This window comes from Elephas maximus, chromosome 8 (assembly GCF_024166365.1).
Source record: "Elephas maximus indicus isolate mEleMax1 chromosome 8, mEleMax1 primary haplotype, whole genome shotgun sequence".
Taxonomy (NCBI): Eukaryota; Metazoa; Chordata; class Mammalia; order Proboscidea; family Elephantidae; genus Elephas; species Elephas maximus.
Genome location: NC_064826.1, coordinates 106,446,960 through 106,473,009, shown reverse-complemented (window position 1 = coordinate 106,473,009; position 26,050 = coordinate 106,446,960). Strand labels below are relative to the sequence as shown.

General features: G+C 38.1%; 1 protein-coding gene and 1 pseudogene across 3 annotated transcripts in view; both read left to right on the top strand.

The window, feature by feature from the left end:
* The window catches only part of LOC126081503 (cytochrome c oxidase assembly factor 1 homolog), a 79,726-nt gene that overhangs the window by 21,201 nt on the left and 32,475 nt on the right, over nucleotides 1-26,050 (top strand). The window lies entirely within an intron of this gene.
* Nucleotides 6,032-11,626, top strand: LOC126081506 (cytochrome c oxidase subunit 7C, mitochondrial-like; annotated as a pseudogene).

The window sequence follows — 26,050 nt, the reverse complement described above, 5'->3', positions numbered from 1 at the left end:
CTGTTGTGTGGTCCTTAAACAGTGTAATTTTTTTTTTTTTTTAAGATGAAGGAAGTATAATGAAACTCTTGTGACACATTTGTTGGTTTTACATTTTTTCTTATCTTCACTGGAGAAAAATTTTAATTGTAAAATTAAAACTCACTTTTTTGGGTAATTTTTTCTATAGTTTTTAACTGAAGATGGTTTTATAATGTTACATACATTCCTTATTACATTTTTACGCAAATAACACACACCTTCTACATTTGCTTGCCAAATTCTACCTTTGTCAGCCGACCCCTCCCCTCTGAGGTATTTTCGTAAGTGCTGCTATGCCAATTTTTTCATGTAAAAAAATGGTTGAGGAACAGATGCAGATGGTGTTATTTGCATAAAAATACAGTAAATTAAAAATTCTAAAATGTGTTTTTTTCCTATGTTGTTGTATACTGTCGAGTCAATTCCAACTCATAGTGACCCTATAGGACGGAGTAGAACTGCTCCATAAGATTTCCTAGGCTGTAATCTTTACGGAGAAAGAGCCCTGGTAGTGCAGTGGTTAAGTGCTCTGCAGCCAAACCAAAGGTCACTGGTCGGAAACCACGGGAGAAAGATATGGCAGTCTGCTTCTGTAAAGATTACAGCCTTGGAAACCCTGTGGGGAAGTTCCACTCTGTCCTATAAGGTCTCTATGAGTCAGAATCCACTCGACAGCAACGGGTTTGGTTTTGGATTTTTAGTCTCTATGGAAGCAGATCGCCATGTCTTTTCTCTGGTGCAGCAGCTGGTGGGTTCGAATAGCCAGCCTTTTAGTTAACGGCCCAGCCCTTAAGCATTGCTCCACCAGGACTCCATTTTTCCTATAGCAAATGGAATATTGTTTTGCAATTTATATGTTCTGTCTAATTTTTGAATATAAGAACATTACTAATTTTCCGATAAGTATTTGCATCGCTATTTGATTAAACCCATTGACTCTAATGGTTTTGAGTTAATCCCTTTCTCTTGTCTCCTAAAGAGTCATTCACATCAGCTGTTGTTAGTAAAACAAACAAACAAACAAACCCATTGCCGTTGGACTCGATTCTGACTCATAGCGACCCTATAGGACAGAGTAGAACTACCCCACAGAATTTCCAAGGAGCACCTGGTGGATTTGAACTGCTGACCTTTTGGTTAGCAGTCATAGTACTTAACCACTATGGCACCAGGGTTTCCAAAACCAAACTTTCTTCTTTTTTTTTAATATTGCACACCAGTATTTCTAAAATAATTAAATGCTGATTAATGGCATCCGTATTTAGTCTCATCCCCTCCCCCCCTTTCTTGTAAATAAGTAAAAACTTTCTGTATTTTCTTCAATGAATGTAACTAACATTCTTTTCTAGACTTTGCCTTAACCTCTGGATACTTAGGACGTCTTACCGAGTAAGTAAGAGGCTCCAACCAGAATTTAAATAGGATTAAGGCAGAAACCAAAAAGGAGCAGTGCATCACTGAAGATTCTAATCTTAATGCGTACACTTTTGGATTTTGATTCAAAATACTCTAAGCATTCATTTTTTTCAGTAATATAAGAAATGAAAATGTTTCTTTTTAATCAAGATAATTGCTAAAATAGCTTTTAACTTTCATTTTATTTTTTAAAAGCGTTTTAGTGGAAAAGAAGTATTTTAACTTTATTATGAAAAGGAGTTCCTTAAACTAATGTATTGCAGTAAATCTACATAAACTTTTTGTTTATAGCTTGCTTTCTTTTGTAGGAATGAAACCAGGTGAGATAGGCAAAATATATTTGCATACATTCATTACTAGTGTAGTCCATGTTGTAATTTCTGTGAGGCAGGGGACCCCTTCAGAATCTCGGATGAAGTCCTAGGAGGTATGTACTTCATTACAGAGTGTCTGATAGGGAGTGTGCATTATGGCTGGAGAGGCCAGTATTGCGAAGGTTTCATTTTGTTAACTCACTACCCTTGTAAAATGTAAAGAACATTTGCCATTCCACTTTTTTTTTTTTTTCAAGTATTTTGTTGTGTTTTTGGTGAAAATTTGTGCAGCAAATTAGGCTCCCATTTAACAATTTTTACACATATTTTTCAGTGACATTGGTTGTATTTTCCACGTTGTGTCAACATTATCATTATTGCCATTCTGGTTATTCTGTTTCCATTAATCTAGCTTTCCTGTTCCCCTCTCCCCCTATCTTGTCATCTTTGCTTTAGGGTAAATATTGACCATTGGTCTCATATAGTTAGTGTTTTTTTTTTGTTTTGTTTTCTTTTAAAGGAGCACAGCACTCATGGTGATAATGCTTATTTTATGAGCCAATCTATTATTTAGCTGAAAGGTGACCTCCAGGAGTGGTTTTAGTCAAAGTTTAAAGGGTGTAGTGAGGCGATAGTCTCAGGGATTCCTCTAGTCTCTCCTGGTCCAGTAAGTCTGGCCTTTTTCTAAGAATTTGAGTTTTGTCCTACAATTTTCTTCTATTTGGAACCATCTATTGTGTGTCTGGTCAGAATGGTTGGTCGTGGTAGTTGGGCACCATCTAGTTCTTCCGGTTCTACTTTTTTTTTCTTTTTTAATGGAACTATTGTGATAATATGCAGCAAAGTCAATACAAGAAAGCTAAATATATTGTACTGGAAAAGTTGAGTATACATAGTACTTTCAAGTAGTTTTAATATAAAAACATTGTATGCTTGTAAAAAATCAGTCCAACATTACTGAATTTTTTAAAAGTAGTATTTAAAATAGAACCCTATGCTGAACTGTTGGTATCATAATTTCCCATTATGACAAGTGGCAAAATTAAAAAAAAAAAATTCCACTGGTTTATATAGTAAGATAGTGTGAGCATTGAGTTTTAAACTATAAATTTAAGATTTTTTTCCTCATATATTTACAGGGTCTTTCCTCTATTTTTATAAAGCTGATCAGGGCTTCTCTGCCAATTTTGTGTGTGCGTGTGTTATCTTACCAGCAATTGTATTTGAAATAACCAAAAAAAAAAAAAAAAAAGAAAAACCAGGGTTTCCGTATTTGAAATAGGAGCCCAAGAATTAGTCAAAGTTTGGGTCTAAAGGATTTTTCCATGAACTAAATCAGGCTACTTTCAGAGGCTTTTTTTCTGTTCTTTGATTCAAACACACAAAATTAGAGAGCATAGTATAATGAACCTCATGTATTTATCACCCACATTCAACAGTTATCTAAAGCTCTAATTTGTGCTAATGTTGGAGTATTATTACTGAGACCTTTTCCTGATTTGAGGTTTTACATTACTTATTGTGGTCCATGGAAACCCTGGTGGCATAGTGGTTAAGTGCTACGGCTGCTAACCAAAGGGTCAGCAGTTCGAATCCACCAGGCGCTCCTTGGAAACTCTATGGGGCAGTTTTACTCTGTACTATAGGGTCGCTATTGAGTCGGAATTGACTCCACGGCACTGGGTTCGGTTTTGGTTTGGTATTATGGTTCATGGATACCCTGGTGCCATAGTCGTTAAGAGCTACGTAAAAACGTCGACAGCTCTAATCTATCAGGCGCTCCGTGGAAACTCTATGGGGCAGTTCTACTCTGTCTTATAGGGTCACTATGAGTTAGAATCGACTCTGTGGCAATGGGTTTGGTTTTTGGGATTGTGGTCCATACTTTTTTCTCCATTTTAAGGAACAAATTTGCCACTAGATGGTGCTAGATATTTAGAGCCTAATTTGGACAGGCTCTGTTTTGTTCTGTCAAAACCTTAGAGTATACTGTATTTGCTGACACAGTCTTGATTTTAATTGCCCTCAGAATACTCAGACCTCATTTCTCAATTTTTTTAGTTGGGGACACTAAAGAGGTAGAAATTGAGTCTTCGCTTGTCGTTAAAGTGCTTACAAATAAAATTTCTGTTGCTGTTGAGTTGGTTCTTCCTCATGGCGACCCCATGTGTTGTTACAGAGTAGAACTGCTCCGTAGGTAATCTTTATGGAAGCAGATTGCCAGGCCTTTCTTCTGTGGACATCCTAAGTAAGCTTGAACTGCCAACCTGTAGGCTAGTAGCCAAGTGCAAACCATCTGCGCCATCAAAAGGCCATAAAGTACTTACAAGGTGATGTTAAATATATACTTACCTTAAATTTTTAAGTAGATCTACCAGATAAAAAGTCAAAAGAACAAACTGAAAATGTATCTAAAATAGTTCCAAGCCCTAGTGTTCACGTATTTGAAAAGTAAGGCCGACTTACTTAATCATGCCCCAAGAGTTCCCCACTTCCCGTGTAATTTCTCTTTTAACATCTCACGTGCCTTTGGCCATAACTTCTAATATAGCTCGAGATCTGAAATGATAGCGCTTATGATACGCTGATTAGGTGTTGGGAAGTTAACAGCATTCTAAATATGTGTGGTGCCACTTTTAAGAAATCAAATAAACTTCTGTGTAGGACATCTTTTTTTTTGTAGGACATATTGAATCAATTGAAAAATTCTCTAACCAAATGTTTAACATTTCCTTTTTGTGGCTAAGTGACAGTGGTGCTTATCTGTGGTAGAAAGAGTCAAGTAGAATCTCAGTGAGCCCTCAAGACTGGAACTACATAGAAGCAAATATAAAACACACCCATGCTAATTAGTACTTAGAGAAAAACATCTTCACCTTTTACAAATAATAGTAGGTTGGCTCTGCAGATCCCACGGTTCACTTTAAACAGACATAATTAACTCTGTAATTAATAACGTGAATAAGAACTTTTAATTAAATCATAATAACTGCCTTGGTTACAGCCAGAAAGATGCATGGATTTCTGCTCTCAGGGAGACGTGAGCTCTGCACTCTTTGTAGCTGTGCGCCCTGTAAAATTCACCAAGTGATGTAACGGTCATCAGTTGCTGTTGAGTCTGTTCCAACTCATGGTGACCCCATGTGTGTCAGCATAGCACTGTGCTCCATAGGATTTTCAATGGCTGCTTTTTCGGAAGAAGAGTACCAGGCTTTTCTTCCGAGGTGCCTCTGGGTGGCCTTGAACCTCCAACCTTTGGGTCAGCAGCCAGGTGTGTTAACCAATTGCATCACCCAGGGACTCCAAATGAAGGATATATGTTACTCATTTTGGGCTTGATCCTAGTGTATCAAAGTGCAGGATTCACCTTTAAGGGTGTGTCCTTTTATGAGTGTCTCAATTAATGTCTTTACCTCCCACTTGTGTAATTTGAAGAAAGCAGTCAAGTGTAATTGAGGCTTTCCTAACCCACCCTGTTCTGCTTTTTCCCAAGCCCTAGATATCCCTTCTTTGCTAAACTAAAGCCCTGGGGCATTTGAAACTTCCCAGGTGACAGTTGCAAGAATGTTTACGCAGTGGCAGTAAGGCCTCGTGACTCTCAAACATGCAGGCTCTTTTCAGAATGAATATATCCGTTCTTATGTTGACTGATCATTTGTGTGGTAGAAAAGTATGTGCTTGGTGTGCCCTCCAAGCCATACCTAATAGTGAAGATTAGTTATTTAATCAGTAAGAACTGATAAAGGGAGTTTAAAGACTTTTTAGCTTAGGTTGGTGTCCTTGGAAACTGAGTGCTCAAGATCATGTGCAAGTATGGTAAGCTGTTTATGACTCACACCTCACAGGCAGGGACACGATTTATACAAACGATTAGTGTAATAGAGTTCTTGTTAGTTGGCTGTCATCGTGTTTGTCTCATGGCTGTCTAGTGCATCAGCTCTTTAAACCTTCACTATGGTTGTATTCAGCAGGTTTTCCATTTCCCTTTGTCCTGTAGTTCTCCAAGTTACTGTATAAATATCAGTGGGTGGCAGGCTTTCACTGTATTAACACCAGGGAACCACTGTCAATGAGAGGTTGTCATTTATACAAACAAATTGCGTATCAGTTTTCAGGTTTGAGATTTTTAAAAATGATCATGCCTCCAAGAGCAAGTTGGTTGTATGGACGTAACTGAAATTAATCCAACTTTTCTGATTTATCTACCGGCTAAACATTTGTTTTTCATATTGTATGTGAGTTCTTAACTTTTTTGTTTTGACCTTGCAAAGTCAGGTTTCCTATAAAAAAAAAAAAAAAAAAGGTGTGCTTTAATGCTCCTAGATTTTCATCCTGCAATGGTCTAATTAGTAAACAATCTTAAGGAAAATTTTTCTCCTGAGATGAAGTTATATAGATACTTTTTGGTTTTGGTGAAATGTAAGAACACAGAAGAGATATCACTGGTCCTGTTGTGCATTCAGAAACCCAAGTCTCTAAATGAAGGAGCCGTTTTCAGCCTCCACATTAGTCATCAGCACCAACTGGTGATTTTAGGAGCTCATGCGAGATGTAGTACCTACTGCTGTGTCTGCTGGAAATTGCATTTTCTGCTTCACAGCCCTTGCCTAAGGCAGTGTATTTATGCAGTAACGTTTGTAGGTTATTAATATTTAAATAGAAATGTGCCACTTGAAGGTCTTTTTAAGGAAATAAAGCTGAGGTAGAACAGTGAGTGTGAATGGGGCCAACCTTTTTCTTTTGGAATTCCAGAGTTTACAGGAAAACCCGAGCAACCTTACCACTCATTTCAGTTAGAAGAGGGTGGGCGTTCGTATTTATTAAGTTTGGAAAATGTGAAATTTTATTCAGATACATTTCTTTAGAATGAAATATGCTTCAGTCAGTCTTAGAGGAAATACAACCAGAATACCCCTTAGAAGCGAGGATAGTAAGACTTCGCTTTCTTTGGACGTCATCTAGAAAGACCAGTTGCTAGAAAAGGACATCATGTTTGGTAGAGTGTCAGTGAAAACAAGGGACACCCTCAATGGGATTGACGCAGTAGGCACAACAGTGGACTCAAACATACCAACGATCTTGAAGATGGCACAGGACCAAATGTTTCATTCTGTTACACATTAGGTCACCATCAGAGCCGATGTGATGGCACCCAACAGCAACAACAGCAATGTGCTTGCTTGAAGTTATGACTATTTTAAGCATACAGGTACAGGGATTAGAATTTCAACATTATGTGGGGACACAGTGCAATCCATAACACCTGTTGATGATGATAGAGGGAGAGGGGGCAAGGTAATGGAGGGTGTGTGTAAAGGTAGGGATTATAATGATGGACCCTGGGCTCTAAACTGGGTGAAGGACAGTGAAAACGTGGGAGGATCAGTGGACTGTAGAACTGGGGTTTAAAAATGTCAGAGTAAAGATATTTGAGGAGATGAGCTGAAAAGGTAAAGGGTAGCTGGAGAGTAGAATGTTAGAAATTGAGATTGTGGAGGGAATCTTCATTGGTCAGGACAAGTGCTAGGCAATGACTATGGAAATGAGTAGCTGAAGTTAAGTTGGACCAGATGATAGCAGGAGAGGAGGATGTCAGGGATCATCTGTGTGGATATTTAAATCACCATGTATTTTGATAAGAGCAGTGTTGGAGAGAGTGTCATGCCCAGGGGCTAAATTCTTTGAGGAATGAGGTGGTGTTGGTGACTATAGCAAGGAGGGTTAACGACGGCGTTGGCCTGATAATATGAGCTTCAAAGCTGGAATTTTAGACGGTCAGGTGAGACAGTAGTTTACAAGTGGCAATGAGAAACGGGTAGGACGACTACTTTGTGTCCATGCCTAGCAGAGAGGGTGTGTGAGAGAGAAGACAGCAGGACTGAAGAGGGCTGCAGGGAAGAGACAGGTTTCAGTTGGCAGTGGCCCACAACCCAGCTGCACATTAAAATCACTTGGGAGAGCTTGTAATCATCCATTTCCTGGGCCCCAGATCCCAGAGATTCTGACTCAGGTCGTGTAGGGTGGGGCTCTAGCAGAGGTAATTTTTTTAAAACTCCTAGGCAATTGTGGTGTGCAGCCAGTGTTGTGAGCCGCTGAGTCTGAGCAGGAACATTAAAAAAAGAAGCTGGGATAATTGGGAATGGTGGACATTCATTCTGAGGGCAAAGTGAAAAGGGTTTGGGAGTTGGGGAGGGTGCGGCATTTTTTTGGAAGTATGTTAGCCCTTTGGATTTCCTGCTCTGTGAACTGCATATTCATACCTATGAATCATTCTTCTATTAGTAAATGTTTGACTTTTTTGTACACACCATACCCATCATGTCATGAACACCCAATTCAAGAAACAGAACATCCCTAAGCCACATTTGGGCCCCTAGTAATCACTGTCTCCTCTCTTGGGGAACGTTTGATTCTTAAAAAGAATTTTATTCTGCCTGCTTTGAGCAACAAGATAGGTCTCTTTGGATCAAAGTGCACTGGCCTCAGGTTGTATGGTAAATCAAAATAGTCACAGTAAGTTATATTTCCATTTTTTTCTTAAAGTACATGGAATACATAGAAGAGGGCTTGAAAAATCCAAGGTAACATTTTTTCATCTGAAAATTAGCATTGTAGTTGGAGACACTTAAGAGAGTGTGGCCTTTTCTGTCTGCTGCTTTGTTGGCTCTACCCTTGATTGACTGAAGATGAATAGTTTTGACAAGTGGAAACGTGCTCCAAGTGACAGAACCTAACCCAGTTGGCCAAGGACAGTTTAGGACTTCCATACTTCACACCTGCCTGGTCTGGGTTCTGAGCCTGGGGTTGTTGTCATTGTTGTTAGGTGCTGTTGAGTTGCCTCTGAGTCATAGCAATCCTGTATACAACAGAATGAAACACTGTCTGGTCCTGTACCATCCTCACAATCGTTATATTTGAGCCCATGGTTGCAGCCACTGCATCAATCTCAATGAAGACCCTTGTTGAGGGTCTTCCTCTTTTTTGCTGACTGTCTGCTTTACCAAGTATGATGTCCTTCTCCAGGGACTGGTCCCTCCTGATAACATGTCTAAGGCTTGCCATCCTTGCTTCTAAGGAGCCTTCTGGCAGTACTTCTTCCAAGACAGATTTGTTCATTCTTCTGGCAATCCATGGTCTAGTCAATGTTCTCTGGCAACACCATAATTCAAAGACATCAGTTCTTCGGTCTTCCTTATTCATTGTCCAGCTTTCACATGCATATGAGGCATTTGAAAATACCATGGCTTGGGGTCAGGCACAACTTAATCCTTAAAGTGGCATCTTTGCTTTTTTTTAATACTTTAAAGAGGACTTTTATAGCAGATTTGCCCAGTGCAATGTGTTATTTGATTTCTTGACTGCTGCTTCCATGGGTGTTGATTGTGGATCCAAGTAAAATGGAATCCTTTTACTGAATGAAATGAGTCTAGGGTTAGGGGTTGCAAAACAGCTAAAGCCAGATTTCAGTCTGTGAAGAGCTCGTGGAAATGGTCACTGATATGGACTGAATTGTGTCCCCCCAAAATATGTGTCAACTTGGCTAGGCCATGATTCTCAGTATTGTGTGATTGTCTACCATTTTGTGATCTGACCTGATTTTCCTATGTGTTATAAATCCTACCTCTATGGTGTTAATGAGGCAGGACTCAATTTGCAAGATTAGGTTGTGTCTTAGGTCAGTCTCTTTTGAGATATAAAAGAGAGAAGCCAGCAGAGAGACAGGGGAACCTCATACCACCAGGAAAGAAGGGCCAGAAGAACAATGCATTCTTTGGATCTGGGGTCCCTGCCCTGAGAAGCTTCTAGTTCAGGGGAAGATTGATGATAAGGACTTTCAGAGAGAAAGCCTTCACCTGGAGCTGATGCCCTGAATTTGGCTTCTAGCCTATTAGACTGTGAGAGAATAAACTTGTGTTTGTTGAAGCCATCCACTTGTGGTATTTCTGTTATAGCAGCACTAGATAACTAAGACAGTCACCATGGTTGTTCTTAACCACAAAGCATGTTGAATAAGCGTAAATTGCCAGATTCTGCACTGGCAATGATCAGTTTTCAGTATTTTGACCACTGCCCAAAACAAAGCACAACAATCAAACAAACCTGAATTTTTTTGATCCGTAGAATGACCAACAAAATGAACTTAATTTTTCATCAAAGTCGCTAGGACATGACACAGGGGAACAGGGTTATGAAAGCAGGAGTTGGTGCTGCCATTTCTTCTGCCCTCAGTCTTTACACCTTTCTCAGAGCCTCCAACAGTCCATGTTGGGGCAGAGCGTTCGAAGGTATACCACCTCTGTGGTCTGAAGGAGCCGCTGTGAGGAGGGCCAGGGGAAGAATTCGTCATTTTCAGTGGAAAACAAATGACAGTTACTAATTATGATGACTGGGTAATTTGAATCTGGTTTTGCTGCACCTTTCTTTATAGTAAGACACGGACTGCTTAAGAACTAAGGATGTTTAAGTTTGTCCGTGAAACAGATAAAAAGAGGAGCGTTCTAAGAAGTCCAATCTCTGAAAAATAGATCAGACTCTGTTGAATTCATATTGCCTATTGGTTATGTTTGTAAATAAACTTATGACATGAATTAAAAAGAAAGGCAGGACCTGGTGATGAAGGCTTTTTATTACTCTTAGGAGCAGGAAATACCAGCCTATTTTTTTTTCTTCAGCATCTATTGCAGAATAAAACTAATTAAAGATAAATAACAGCATAAATATTAAAGAACTTTGTAAGAAACGAAAAGAATAAGGGCAAAAATACTGCTTGCTTTCTTTCAGATAGTCATGTTGCACTACCTTCTCTAAAAGTCTTGAAGGTTTAGATGAGTAGAATATTAGAATATTATTATTATAAATACATCAATAACTTATTAACATTAAGTTTCTTGAGAAAGATATTTTCAGATGCAGAGTTTATCAGCTCAGGGTGAAATATTTTTTTTGGCCTTTCAGTTTCCTGACACTGTGGTGCCCGTTATCGTGATAGATGTTCAGGGGCTCTGTGATGTTGTATGGCAGTGAACGAAGACTGTTGTGATAGTTAAGATTGTATGCTGACTTGGCTGTGCCATCCGTGATTCTCAGTGGTTTGGCAGTTAAATGATGTAGTTTGGCAGTTATTTAATGATGTAAATTGGCAGTTATGTAATAATGTAGTCAGTTTGTGGAAATTTACCCAAAGAAATTTATTTCTGAATTCTTCAAGACAACTTCACTAATATTTATATAAACGTTGATTAGGGCCATGTCTTAGTCATCTAGTGCTGCTATAACAGAAGTACCACAAGTGGATGGCTTTAACAAAGAGAAATTTATTCTTTCACAGCCCAGGAGGCTAGAAGCCCAAATTCAAGGTGTCAGCTCCAGGGAAACGCTCTCTCTCTCTGTCAGCCTAGGGGAAAGTCCGTGTCATTGATCTTCTCTGTAGAGGAGCTTCTCAGCACAGGGACCATGGGTCCAAAGGACACATGCTCTTCTCCTGGCACTACTTTCTTGGTGATATGAGGTCCCCATGTCTCTTTGCTTGTTTTTCTCTTTTATATCTCAAGAGATTTGTTTAAGACAAAATCTAATCTTATAGATTGAGTCCTGCCTCATTACCATAACTGCCACTAATCCCATCTCATTAACATCGTAGAGATAGGATTTACAATGCATAGGAAAATCACATCAGATGACAAAATGATGGACAATCACAGGATACTGGGAATCATGGACTAGCCATCGATACACACATTTTGGGGGGACATCTGAATTATTATTTGGGGGTGGATACCTTTACTTTTATGTTAGCTGTAATCCCTTACACTTTTCAACATTCCTGTGGTAAGTTTGTACAAGACATTAATAATTATAGTTAGTTGTTTTTTCTAAGGAAAAAAAGCCTAGGTATTATTTCTAGGGATTTAGTTATGTTGAACACCTAAGAATTGTTACATTCTATATTGCTTCTTAAGTATTCACATTTCATGGGCAATATTCTTATGTAATAGGTATTAATAACATATATCAATACTTCATTTTTTAAAATAATATTCAGAGATCACATAGAATAGGTGTTCATTTGGTTACTTTTTTTGTTTTAAAGATTGTGTTCTGAAGTCTTTATCAATCTGTTGATATACCAGTCTCATAACTCATAAATTAGTCATCCTAAATTATACTTTCTACTTCCTAACAACTGGTTCCTCCACCTTTCCCACCCTTTCTTCCCAATGCCAAAGATAGGTTAACGTTCTAAAATTTTCTTTCTTTTTCTATTGGTATAGTATTATCATTTCACATATTTTTAATTTCGGAATCATCAAAATCTGTCATCTGTTGGCCATTTTTACTTAGATGAATTAAGTTCAAGTTTTAAGTGATGAAAATGCTATAGAGAGTTAGATTTTTCCTAGTTCTCATTGTTTTCAAAATAGAAAAGTCTATTTTCCTATTCTCTATTCTCATGGGAAGATGAAATGCTAAGCCTAGGTTTTAAATTTAAGAAAATGCTGGCACGTCTCTGTGTTTTTTTTCATTCTCTTCTATTATAGCATTTTGACTTGGGAGGAACTTTAAAGGATAACTTAGATCAACTTTCTCATTTTACAGAAGAGGAGAGACAGAGAAGTTAAATGACTTGTCTGAGATATGCAGCTGGTACCACAGCTGGTACTCAACCTTGGACTCTGGTATCAAACTCCATTCCCGCCACTCCCCTTCCTTTTTTTTTTTTTTTTTTGCCTCTTTGTCTTTCTTATTAACCTGTTGCCATCGAGTCGATTCCAATTCATAGTGACCCTATAGGACAGGGTAGGACTGCCCCATAGAGTTTCTAGGGAGAGCCTGGTGGGTTCGAACTGCTGACCTTTTAGTTAGCAGCCATAACCCTTAACCGCTATGCCACCAGGTTTTCCTTGTCTTTCTCATAGTTGGGTCCTGATGATCTCCCAACCACCCTATCTGAGCCAATCCAGTATGCAGTTCTGTTGATGCCTCCTTGGCAGCCTTGACCGTACTTCTTCCTGAAAATCTGCTATAAAACTGTAGACTTAGAACCTCAGTGGTTTACCCATTGTTTCCCTAATATTTGTTATTTTTCCCCCTTTAAGCAACACAGCTTTGTTAATGCAAGCTGGTAGAGAAATCTATGTGGAAATCTCTAGCGACATTGTAGTAGGCAGAATAATCTCCCCTACCCCCACCCAAAGATGTCCAGGTTCTAATCCCCAGAACCCCTGAATATGGTAGGTTATACGGCAAAGGAGAATTAAGGTTCCAGGTGAAATTAAGGTTGCCAATAAGCTGACCTTAAAATAGGAGAATTATTCTGGGTTAATCTGGTGTTTCCAGATTAATCACAATGATCCTTAAAAGTAGAAGATGGAACCAGAGAGACAGCAGTGTGAGAAGGACTCCACCTTATGTTGCTGGCTTTGAAGATGGAGGAAGGATCATGGCTTTGCTATCTATGAAAGAGCCTGAGTGAGACACGTATCTTGTTTCTTACTTGACAAGGGAGGCAGATGCTGGGCCATCCCCTGGTTACTTGTTTTACTGGGCTGATTTGCTTAACATGGTAAAGGGCATGTTTGACAGTCCAGCTTGCCAAAATGTGGCCAAGAAAGCTGTTTATTAGCTCTGCAACTGGTGTAACCCTTGACTTGATGCAACACTAAGTTTGCTTCATTGCCCAACGGAAGTTGTAAACTTAATTGGTGTTGGGGGCTCAATTTTTGAAGCCTCAGTGGGTCAGTGTGCTATGAATTATCCGTGATAACTGAATCCCCTAAACCAAAACCAAAAACTGAACCCATTGCTATTGAATCAGTTCCAACTCACAGCAACTCTATAGGACACAGTAAAACTGATTCCTAGGGTTTCCAAGCTATAAATATTTACAGAAGCAGACTGCCACATCACTGTTCCACGGAGCAGCTGGTAGGTTTGAACTGCCAACCTTTCTGTTAGCAGCAGCAGGGAGGCTTGAATTCATGCAGTTTTTATTTCAGCACATTCTTTGTTAGGACCACCAGAAAGGCATAACCCATGAAACCAACTGTATGTTTGCTTCCCCCCCGGCAGAAAAAAAAAAAAAACCTTTTTTTTTTTTGGCAGAGAAGTTACTTATTGATGAAAAATTTCTTTGCCCACTGTGATGTGAGGACCTTGACGGGCCCTCTTTCCTGAACTATCCCCTAATTTCCCAGATATAGGGAAGAAGATATTCCATATCATTGTAGATGTGGGGGACATTAGTCGTGTCATGGACTATTTAAATTTTATAGATAGCATATTGTTGGGCCTTGCATTTTTAGAAAAATTTATTATGTCTGCCTTTTAATCATATTGTTTAGATCATTTATATTTAATTATCAATATGATTGGGTTTAAATCTACCATCTTTTTTTTTTTTTTTTAATGTGTGCCATCTGTACGTGTTACCTTTTCTCTTGTTTTCCTACCCTCTTTTGGATTTATATATATATATATATATATTTTTTTTTTTTCTGTTTTATCTCCATTATTGGCTATATACCTTTTGTTTTATTTATTTGTTTTTTAGTGGTTACTGTAGGGTTTACAATATATAGCTTTAACTTTATCACAGTTTACCCTTAAGTAATATACCATTACCTTTAAGTAATATGCCATTTCATAAAAGAACCTTACAACGACATACTTCCATTTTACTCCCCACCTCTGGCCTTTACTATTTTTGTCACATATTTTACTTCTAGATGTTATAACTCCCCCCGAACACATTAGTATTAAGTTTGCTTTAAACAGCCAGTTAACTTTTAAAGAGATTAAAAATGAGAAAAATGCCTTTAATACCCATTGATTTACCATTTCAGGCCTCTTTCTTTATTTTTTTTTTTAAGTATTTCCAGATTCCCTGTTACTTTCCTTTTGCACGAAGAACTTACTTTCACATTTCTTATAATACTACTTTGCTGTCAGTGAACTCTCTAAGCCTTTATTTTTCCAGAGAAGTATTTATTTTACCTTCATTTGTGAAAAATATTTGTGCTGGGTATGGGATTCTAGGTTGACAAGTTTTTTATTCTAGCCCATCACTCTGTCCACTGGGAAGTGTTTCCTGACACACAGACTAATTTCTTTCCTCGTGAGCACCCTCCTCTCTGACCATTTAAACCACAGCAATATCCTATATGAACGTACAGATACCAGATTGCAGTCAGTCTCTCTTCTTTACCTTTACAAAAAAAACCCATCGAGTTCACTCCCACTCATAGCGACCCTACAGGACAGAGTAAAACTGCCCCATAGGGTTTCCAAGGAGTGCCTGGTAGATTCGAACTGCCAACCTTTTGGTTATCACCTGTAGCTCTTAACCACTATGCCACCAGAGTTTCTGCTTTGCCTTTATACATTTGTATAGAACAATATAGAGTTACTCCTTTGCTAGGATGACATGTATACCAAAATGTTGTCAATAAAGCCATCCGTTATCTCTGCAAATGGTGTAACCCTTGACTTGATGCAACACTAAGTTTTTCCTCTCAGATGACTCTTCCCAAGTCTATACCAGTTGATATAGTTGTTGAGTTTTTGTGCCCAAATGCAACAATTAATTTCCACCTGGATCAAGGAGATAAGTTAGGATTCTGTAGTGCAAGCAAAAGGTGATGATAGTGTGAATTACAACCATGCTGGTTAGATTGACTTAGCTAAATAATGATAAAGGATTCAGAGACTTAGATGTATGCGGTAAGGGAGAAGTATTACAGAGACTGTTACTGTGCCAATCCCAGTATCCATTTCCTTCTTCCTTTGTATAATAGAACTAATTTTTAGCTAAGGAGCACAGGTGGCACGGTGGTTAAGTGCTTGGCTGCTAACCGAAAGGTTAGCAGTTTGAACCCACCAGTGGCTCTGTGGGAGAAAAGATCTGGCGATCTGTTCCCATAAAAGTTACAGCCTAGGAAACCCTATGAGGCAATTCTACTCTGTGATGCAGGGTTGCTGTGAGTTGGAGCTGACTCACAACAGTTTTTAGCTAGGCACATTGATACTCAGTGAAAAGATGCATTTTCAAGTTCTTTTTGTAGCTAGATATGACCATATCACTAAATTCAGACTAATGAGATAAAAATAGAAGTGTTGTGTGCAACTTCTAGAAAATATCATTAAAAGAATTGAGCCCTGCTTCCTGGAAGCCCTCGATGAAATGGCTTGACATAATGGCCAGGACAGTGGACTCAAGCATGAAGATGGCACAGGGCCAGACAGTGTTTCGTTCTGTTACACACAAGGTCACCATGAGTTGGAGCCAACTCAATGGCAGCTAACAACAGGAACGTTATGCACGTGTAATGGCAGGAGCTCAAGCAGCTATCTTAGGCCTTGAAGTAGAGGGCACTTGTTTGAGAGTGGCAGGTCTTCAAGAGGTCCTGACACTATGAACTGTCATACTCTGGACTGGTTATATCTGGGCTTCTTTTATGTGAGATTACAATGAAATTTCTATCTTGTTTAAGCTGTTGTTTTTGTCTGTTTGTCTGTGTTTACTGTTGTTGTTAGTGGCTATATGCTGCTGAATCTAATTCTGACTGATGAAGGAAGGGTGATGGAAGAGACCCAGGTTTCTATCCTTGATGTCTGAGCAAGTGCATTTGATAAAGTTATGGAAACAGAAGAAACAAACTGGCTAGGGGCTTGTGGAGGTGGATGATCCTATAAGAACACTAATATGGGTACATCTCTTTGATTAAAGTTTTTTTTTTTAATCGTAAAAAGATTAAAGCCATATTTGAACCTTTTTATTTTGTTTTCTCAGGCATAAACATTGACCTCATAGGTTAATTACTTCAGGAATTTGATGACTTAGTTTTACATCATTGTGGAGTTCTGAAATATCAAGACTCTCACCACTTCATTTTCCTGCCTGTTAATGGAGGTGCCTCTCTGTGCCACATTCTTGAATTATAAAGAGATTTTTTAGGGGCCCCCAAAAGATAATCTGAAATAAAACATGGGGGAATGCATATGTTGGAGCTATTTATTTAACCTCAGTCATTAACTTGTAATCAAAACTTGTAAAGAATCTTTCTCACGTGTTTTGAATTTTCATGTCAAAATTATTGTTGAACACACGTAGGGAAAATTTAATTCAATTTGCACTTTTTGCTTTTATTTATTTTCATAAAGTTTTCAAGTTTTACAGTGTAGATTTCACTGTGCTTTTTAAAATTATTTAAGTTATTAAAAGAATTTTTAGGATGCAGGTATATTTCTAATTTATTCTGTTTCTCTGCTCTTTGTCCCTCAGGACAAATATGATGCACGTGTGGTGGTAGTGTTAAGCATAAAGCCAACAAGGAAGCACGTTAAAATATCTTAGGCAAGGTTGTTTTCTTGTCTGGTAGTGATGAAAGCTGAGTGTCTCTTTTTATGCCTTTTAAAAGTATATCTTCTCCAGATGCTGGCAAACAAGTTGGAATTTGAGCAACCTGTGAAATCTTTCATGGCGGTGACTGGGGGTGGGAAAAGGAAACTCTACGGCAGGTTCCTAGCTAAACTCGAGGTAATGCATCCTGGGGAAGCAGTGGTTGGAACTCAGATAGCTGTGAGCAGGTAAGTGAATAGCTAAGGGTACTCCAGAAACAAGTATGTATAAAAGAAGAAAAGAAATGGAAACAGTAAGACCATCAATAACAAAATACAGGAGGGAGCTCTAAAAGCTGAGACTGCTTCATTTTTCCTTTGATGAAAGTCATTAAAAAAATCATAAGGCACAGGCCAGTGTCAACCTGAAAAGTCACCTGTGTCAGTGCACTTTTCTTTATATTTGTGGTGTAGCATAGAGTAGGGTTGCATACCTAGGCCTTTTTCTGTAAAACTGTGCATCTCATTGAAAACAAAGGCAGCATGCTTGGGACTGAATTGACAGCTCTGTGACTGTAAAGATAGATATAGCACTTTTCAGGTAGTTAACTCATGAATAATCAATGAACCAAAAAAGGACAAAAAGTGACATATGGCAGCCTGGTGTGGATTAAGTGTGCTTGTTACATTTCCCTTCCCACATTTTCCCTTTTATAATTTATTGAAAGAAACAAAATCAGACTCACGTAGCCAGAACATAGTACCTCTGGGAAAACCAACTTAGGCAAAGTGTTAACCAAAAAAAAACCAAACCCTTTGCCGTTGAGTTGATTCCGACTCATAATGACCTTATAGGACAGAGTAGAGCTGCCCCATAAAGTTTCCAAGGAGTGCCTGGTGGATTCAAACTGCTGACCTTTTTGTTAATAGCAATAGCACTTAACCACTGTGCCACCAGGGTTTCCAATGTCAGCCCACAAAGTGTCAACAGGGCAGCTTACTCCTTATATGTTTTATACACTGCTTGGTTATTTTAATAGTCCAGCCCAGGTTATTTGTGTAAATTGAAATCTTATTCAAAATGAAAATTTGATTGAATTTTTTAAATAAACAGTTAAAACTATAAAGCAGTTATTATAGATTGAACTGTGTCCCCTCAAAATGTGTGTCAACTTGGCTAGGCCATGATTCCCAGTATTGTGTGGTTGTCCACCATTTTGTGATCTGATGCAATTATCCTATGTGTTGTAAATCCTAACCTCTGTGATGTTAATGAGGCAGGATCAGAGACAGTTATGTTAATAAAGCAGCACACAATCTACATGATTAGGTTGTATTTTGAGTCGATCTCTTCTGCGATATAAAAGAAAGAAGCACGCAGAGGGAGAGAGGAACCTCATTACCACCAAGCAAGAAGAGCCAGGAGCGGAGCGCATTCTTTGGACCCAGGGTCCCTGTGCTGTGAGAAGCTCCTAGACCAGGGCAAGACTGATGACAAGGACCTTCCCCCAGAGCAGATAGAGAAAGACAACCTTCCCTTAGAGCTGATGTCCTGAATTTGGACTTCTAGCCTCTTAGACTGTGAAAGAATAAATTTCTGTTAAAGCCATCCACTTATGGTATTTCTTTTATAGCAGCACTAGGTAAGTAAGACAGCAGTTATAATTTTTAAAAATTACTATTATGATGGAACAGGAGAAAAGTGCAGAGCAGAACCCAAATTCATGTAAAAAGATGAGAATGGTCTGACTGAGACTGGAGGAACCCCAAAAGCTATGGCCCCTGGACTCTCTGTTAACCCAGAATTAAAACCATTCCTGAAGCCCACTCTTCAGACCAAGATTAGACTGGACTATAAAACATAACACTCGTGAAGAGAGTGCTTCTTAGTTCAAGCAGATACATGAGACCCAGTGGGCGACTCCTGTCCGGAGGCAGAATGAGAAGGCAGGAAGGAACAGGAGCTAATTGAATGGACACAAGAAACCTGGGATGGAAAGGGGGAGTGTGCTGTCACATTACAGGGATTGCAACTAATGTCACATAACAATATGTGTATAAATTTTTGTATGAGAAATTAACTTGAGCTGTAAACTTTCACCTAAAGCACAATAAAAAAAAAATACTATTAAAGCACTATTTTCAAATAAGTAACACTTAATCAGTTGTGCTAATTTCACCAGAATGTTTCTCTGTAAATAAACCACGAATACATCATATCTTCACCTAGTGCATAAACCACAATAGAAGGTAATCTTGATTTTTTCTTTTGTATCAGCCAAGCCTTCATTAAAGATACTGATTTTATTATGTTTAACAAATAAGAGCCATATTTAATAGAAATTTCTTGGTAACCCTGAGGGTTTTAGAACACAGTGTTCTGAAGAACTGTTAATGGGAAGGTATTTGTTCACTATCCAAAGTAATAACTCTACCACTTTAAAACATCAGTATCCCTTGGCAGCAAATGACAGATGAGGCGTTTGGCCCAGTGCAGCAGTCTGCACCATCCCTTTGCCTGGTTTTGTCTTAGCTCTTTGGTTCTGAAAGATTTAACATTGGAGAGTTTCTTTATTGCCTGATTCTCCAACTCTCTCAATTCATTCTAGGCTTTCTAAACCATTTCAAATTGGCAGAAGAATTAGCGATAAGTTTTGATTAAGTATGTGTGATATACCAAAACCAAACCAAACCATCGAGTCAATGCTGACTTATAGTGACCCTATAGGATGGAGTAGAACTGCCCCATATGGTTTCCAAGGAGTGCCTGGTAGATTCGAACTGCTAACCTTTTGGTTAGCTGCCATAGGTCTTAACTGTTATGTCGCCAAGGTTTCTATGTGTGATATAGAAAATTATTATTTGCTTTCAATGGCTTCCCCAGCTTTTCTTCTCCCTCCCGCAAAATTCTGGAAACTCAATCTTAGAATTGCAGGTTCCCATCTGAATATGAAATATTTGTTGATTTTTGTGTAAATAATGTGAATCTTGTAGAAATTTTTATGAGACCTTAGAAATCAGTGTTTCCACTGTGTAAATACGTCCACCAAGTTCAGTTTTAGGCAACCAATATGACTTTACTGACACGGAGTTAGGAAGAAATGCACACATAATTGGCTTTCACAAGCTGGTTTTAGCCACCTCCAGCATGCCTCTAGGGTTTTCTCCTGTCTGCGCATTTATTAAATATCTATTTAGCTGCATCTCATCTTCTGTTAAACCTCTCCATTTCTTAATTTGGGTTATTACATTTTATTTTTAGTTCTAAAATTTTTTTGTTTCATATTTGTTATGCCACTATTTATAGTTTTCAGTGCTCTGCTAAAAATTTCAAGCTTGTCTTTTATTTCCTCTGTCATAGTAAACACAGTTGTTTTATAGACTCCATCTGACTATTCGAATTTCTAAGGTTCTTTATTGTTCCCTTTCTCCTGTCTGCTCTTTTTGCTTATTCTTAGTTATGGAGTCTAGTTTCCTTGTGTATTTTATTATCCTTCATGGAGGCCTGGACATTGTATTTGAAAGATTATAAGAATAATTTTAGGGCTACAATGTAGGTATGTAGAAGATTTACACTTGCTTCTGACAGACCCAAACCCAAACCAAGCCCATTGCCATTGAGTAGATTTCAACACTTGGGAGTGTTCTAGTCCAGGACTATTGGAAGCCAAGTTCATGATTTATGATAAGCAATTTGATCCTAGGCTATGGCCCACGTTAGGTCATTCTCACACCGATGATACAGCCCTTTGGGATGCCACCTTATTGTGCGGAGAGTCTTGGTTATATGTCTCTTGTATCGTCCTTGGCTTTATTTCTATTTTGGTCACTATGAGAGTCAGTCAAAACAAAGGTTCTAATTTTCCAAATCTGCTAACATTTCAGAGCAAAAATGGCTTAGGAGCTTCTTTTCCATGCTGAGTTTTCATTCCTCTTTCACTTAACTTGGTCATTTCTTACTGTCTTGTCATGTCTCATGTGCTTGTGAAAAGATGTTATTTAAATACTTTATACAGATTATTAAGTTGTTTTCCACAGGAGGAGGGTTGATCTGTAAAACCTATTCACCAATATTGGTAATAGGAAACTTCATTAATTGTTTTAAATCAGCTTGATAAGAGCACAAGGGATGCCCTAAATCCTGTAAAACATGTGGCAGAAAATAGCCCCCTTAGTATTCTTAGCTTTTAAAATAGTGTTTGGTGGAGTTTTTATGGGAAAAAGTTACAGCTCATCGGCATTTTTTTTTTTTTTGTATATCCAAGTAATTCAGGAATCTCAATTTCATCTTCTTGGGTTATAAATCTTACTAAGTATTAAATTACTAGGAGGAGAAACAAAGACTTAGTTTTCTACCAAGAATATGGCAATCATTAAAACTTTTCTACTCCTTTTTAATGACTGTGAGTTTTTTTCTCCCAATAGTAAATCAGTCAGGCTTAGGCCAAAAATTTAAAGTGGCACCTATTTAATCACGTTTAATTAGGTAGGTGGAGGGGCAACCTCCCTATTTTTTTAAAATCTCAGAAACAAAATAGGTATTAATTGTTCTGTCTTCAAATGATACACTGCTAATGTTTCATTTTATTTCTTCTAGAGATTTTTTCTTTGACTATTAGTTACCACTTTGCTCATGAGTAGACAAGGATAGGACTCTCAGAACTGAGAACTAGAAGGGGTCAGCCCTAATGGGTAGAATTTTTAAGGATCTGTTAAGGGTCTTTTAATGTTAAAGGAAGCAGTAGAGCTTTAATTATTTATTCATATAGTGAAAGGGAGCCACTGATTAGCAGTACCTCGCTTCATTTGAGTCAGTGTAGGATCCTTGGTAAGATTTTCCATGTAAGTCCTCCTGAACAGTATACCAGTAGTACTTCTATTTTTCTCAAAATTCAATCTGACTTTTTCTCTGTGTAACATTGTTTCCCTATAATTCAGAGTAGTGATTGGTCATGGCGTTTTGGAGATAGTTTGTTACATCTTTAAGTGTTGAAGTATTAAAGTTTGTAACTGATTTTCAATATAATGTAGGGTGTATTTCTTGTAGTAGTTTTCAACTTGTTTCCTTGAGCATGGAAACCCTGGTGGCATTGTGGTTAAGAGCTAGGGCTGCTAACCAAAAGGTCAGTAGGGGTGCTCCTTGGAAACCCTATGGGGCAGCTCTACTCTGTCCTGTAGGGTTGGAATCCACTCGACGGCAACAGGTTTGATGTTTTTTTTTTTTCTTTTCCTTGAGCAGAGGAAAAAGAGATGATGTTACAGTGAGCTCACTGGTAGCTATGTTTCACCTGCACTTACCTTATTTATTTTACAGCCTGGCGGGGTATTTGTGCATATAAATGTCATTTTTAATGTGTGTTGGGGTAGAAAAAAGCACAAAGGCTTTCTATGTTGGGGGTGTCTAAGGAAAACACCAAGCATAATATCTGTTGAAAAATAACCTTGGGTGATGCTCTTTAAACCTTTAAGATTACTTCACCAAGAGATTCTGTCAGTTGATCAGTAGTTTTGAAAATACCTAAAACCCACGTTATGGTTCAGCTGTGGATAGCACAGGCTTAGTTGGAATGGGGTGGTCACGGAAAGTCTGCCCTTAAAAGTCCTGAAGATAAGCCCTGATATTGAGTAGTGCATATTTACTCCGTCTGTGACTAATTCAATAAAGCCTATCCATCAAGGGAATCCAGTCCTTGACTCAGGTCTGTTTGTCGCCAATCACACCCTCCAACTTTAGGATTACATCAGGCTGAAATTCTGGACAAAGCAGGTTGCTAATGTGCATTCTTTTGTTACAAGGAGTGGTTTATTACCAAACTGCCCACAGCAGTATCATCAGCAATTTTGTATGTTTAGAGTAATTTCCCCGACTCTTCCTTAAAGCTATTGAGCTTTATGAAGCCAGTTTTACTTTGGAGCAAGAAAGAAAGAATCTTTTTTATGTGTTAAATGCTTACCACTTGCCAAACATTGTAATATATGGAACACAAGGAAAGTAACACATGGTTTCTACCTTGCAGGTAAATTTAGAGTCTTGTTGGGAAGATACAATATCTCAAATGGGAGAAAAGCTTACTTTGGGTAGAATTTTAAGAATAATTTTGATTTTTATCAAAGACCATCTTAGTCATTGATAACTGTTGAGGATCTATAATCTATAAAATAAGTCTTAGAGTTGTTATTGGGTGGAGACTGGATGGAGGAAGAGGAAGACACATTAAAAAATTCTATTTAGGAAGCTTTATTAAACCCTTTTTTAATTTCAGGCGACTCTGATAGTCCCTGGGGTTACAAAGACTCGTAAAACCTGATTATGCCCTCAAGACACTCATAGTGTAGGAGGATAAGAGCAACTCACAACTGTCTTGCCCTTTACAGATAATAAATTGCTTTTATGGTTTTATCACCATTGTTCTTCAGAACAGAACTGTTAGGCTTTAAAGCTGGGGTAACAAAGGCCCAGAGAGAGTAACTGGAGGATGGAGCAGGTGCTTGTCCCCACTTCTGTGTTTCTGCAATGTCTTTGTGAACTGTCAACTAAAAGAGGAGTGAGATACACTATGTAAGGTAGCAAAAGGGACTGTGTGAGCCTTTTAGAGTAAATCCTGTATCGGTCTTCAGTTCACTGTGCTAGGATAAAATGGCTAAGCAAACACATTCAGTACTTCGATGATATTGAAGAAATAAGATATTTACATTTCTTTATTGAGAAATTTTTTAATATGTGTCAGGCGTTATACTCGTTGATAGTTCTATTTGGTTTTGCTGTCGTCTTTACTGATGTAAGCATACCTAATGTAGGAGATTTGAAAGTACAGATAAGTATGAGATCCAGAAAAAATTAATCAACGCTGCTTCCGATCACCCAAAAGTAGTCATTTGTCGTTATAAAGTAAGTCCCACTGCATTGAGACCATACACCGTATACATTTATTTAAGTACTTTCCCATGTAATAAAAATAACATTTCTATGTTTGAGACTGGGCTAATATCTTTTTTACATTTTAAAAATATGTACTATTTAATACACAGAAAAAAAAAAAACCTGTGAATCACGTATGTAGGTTATGAGGCATAGTGGTAAAATGGATTTCTGTGATCCCATCACCCAGCATACGAGCAAGAATATTACAATACTGTTCATTTACCTGTGTGTTCCTTCCCATCCCACACCCTAACCCACCCATCAGAAATACTGTCCTCGATTGGCTTATTATTCCCTTGCGTTTTTAAAAGTATTTTTTAAAGTCACACACTTACATATCCCCAACAATGTATAGTTTAATTTTGCTTGTTTTTGAGGTTTTATAAAAATGGTAATATGTATTCTTGCTTTTTTTTTTTTTTTTAAACTCATTTCTGCATGGCATTGCCTTCAATGGTAGTTCATTTAATTTAATTTATTTATTTGTGTACCCACCCCACTGCCATCACGCCGTTTCTCACTCATAGCGACCCCATAGGCTTTTCAAGGCTGTAAATCTCTGTGGAAGCAGATCACCACATCTTTCTCCCTTGGAGCAGCTGGCAGTTTTGAACTGCTGATTTTTCAATTAGCAGTCGATTGCTTTAACCACTGTGCCACCAAGGCTCTTTTCTTTCTGTAAGTGCGCCTTTAATGATAGTCCATTCATTTTATTTTATCTTATTGCTCTGTGTAAATATACCACCATGTATTTATTTATTCTCCTGTCAATGAGCATTTGAATTGTTTCCAATTTTTTTTTCTATTTTGAACAGTGCTGCTGTGAACAGTCTTTTGTACATTTCCTGATGCACCTGTACAAAAGTTCCTCTAGGGTATATATTTAGAGTGGAATTAATTGGGTTGTAGGATATTGCAAGATATTCCAAATTGTGATTCAGGTTTGTTATACCAATTTACATTCCCATTGGCAGTATATGAGTGTTTCCAAATGATCTGTATCCTTGCCAACATTTGACATTGTTGTATTTGTTTATTTTTGACCAATCTGTTGGACATACAATGTTATTCTGTGGTCTTGATTTACACTTCCCTGATTAATAGTGATATTGAGCACTTTCGCATATGTTTACTGCCATTTGTCTTCTGTGAAATGTCTGTTTAATGGTTCTTATATGTTTGTTGGGTTGCTTGTTCTGATTGGTTTGTAGGATTAACTTAGACATTCTGGATACTATTGCTTGGTTATGAATATAAGAGTTATTCTCTCCCAGCTTAGGTTTTACTTTCTCTATACTGTCTTTTGATAAACAGAAGTTCTTTAATTTTTTTTTAAATAATATTTTATGTGTTTTCACTAAAGGTTTACACCCATTCAACAATTTCTTCACAAATTGTTCAGTGACATTGGTTACATTCTTCACAGTGTGTCAGCATTCTCAATATTTTTTGTTATGGTGGCTCTGTTTCCATTAATCTAATTTCCTTGTCCCCTTACATTCTCATCTTTGTTTTAAAGTAATTATTGACCATATGGTCTCATAGAGATCATTTTTTAAAGGAGCACAGTACTCATGGGTGATATTCTTTATTTTTGAGCTAATCTATTACTTAGCCAAAAGGTGACCTCAGGAGCTAGTTTTGGCTCTAGGTTTAAAGAGTATCTCAGGGCAGTAGTCTAGGTGAGTCTTCCAGTCTCATCTGGTCCAGTAAATCTTTTTTTTTTTTTTAGGAATTTGAGTTTCTGTTCCACATATTTCTCCCATTCTACCAGGGTTCATCTATTGTGGCCCTGATCAGAACAGCTGGTAGTGATAGCCAGGCACCCTCTAGTTCTTCTGGTCTCAGGGTAGATGAGGCCATGGTTCATGTAGACTATTAGTCTTGTAGTTTCTCCTTTGAGTCTTTGGCTTCCTTCTTTCTCCTTTGCTCTGAATGAGTATAGACCAATGTATGTATCTTAGATGGTCGCTTGCATGGTTTTAAGATCCCAGACACTATTCACCAAACAAGGATGTAGAGCATAAGCTTTATGAACTGT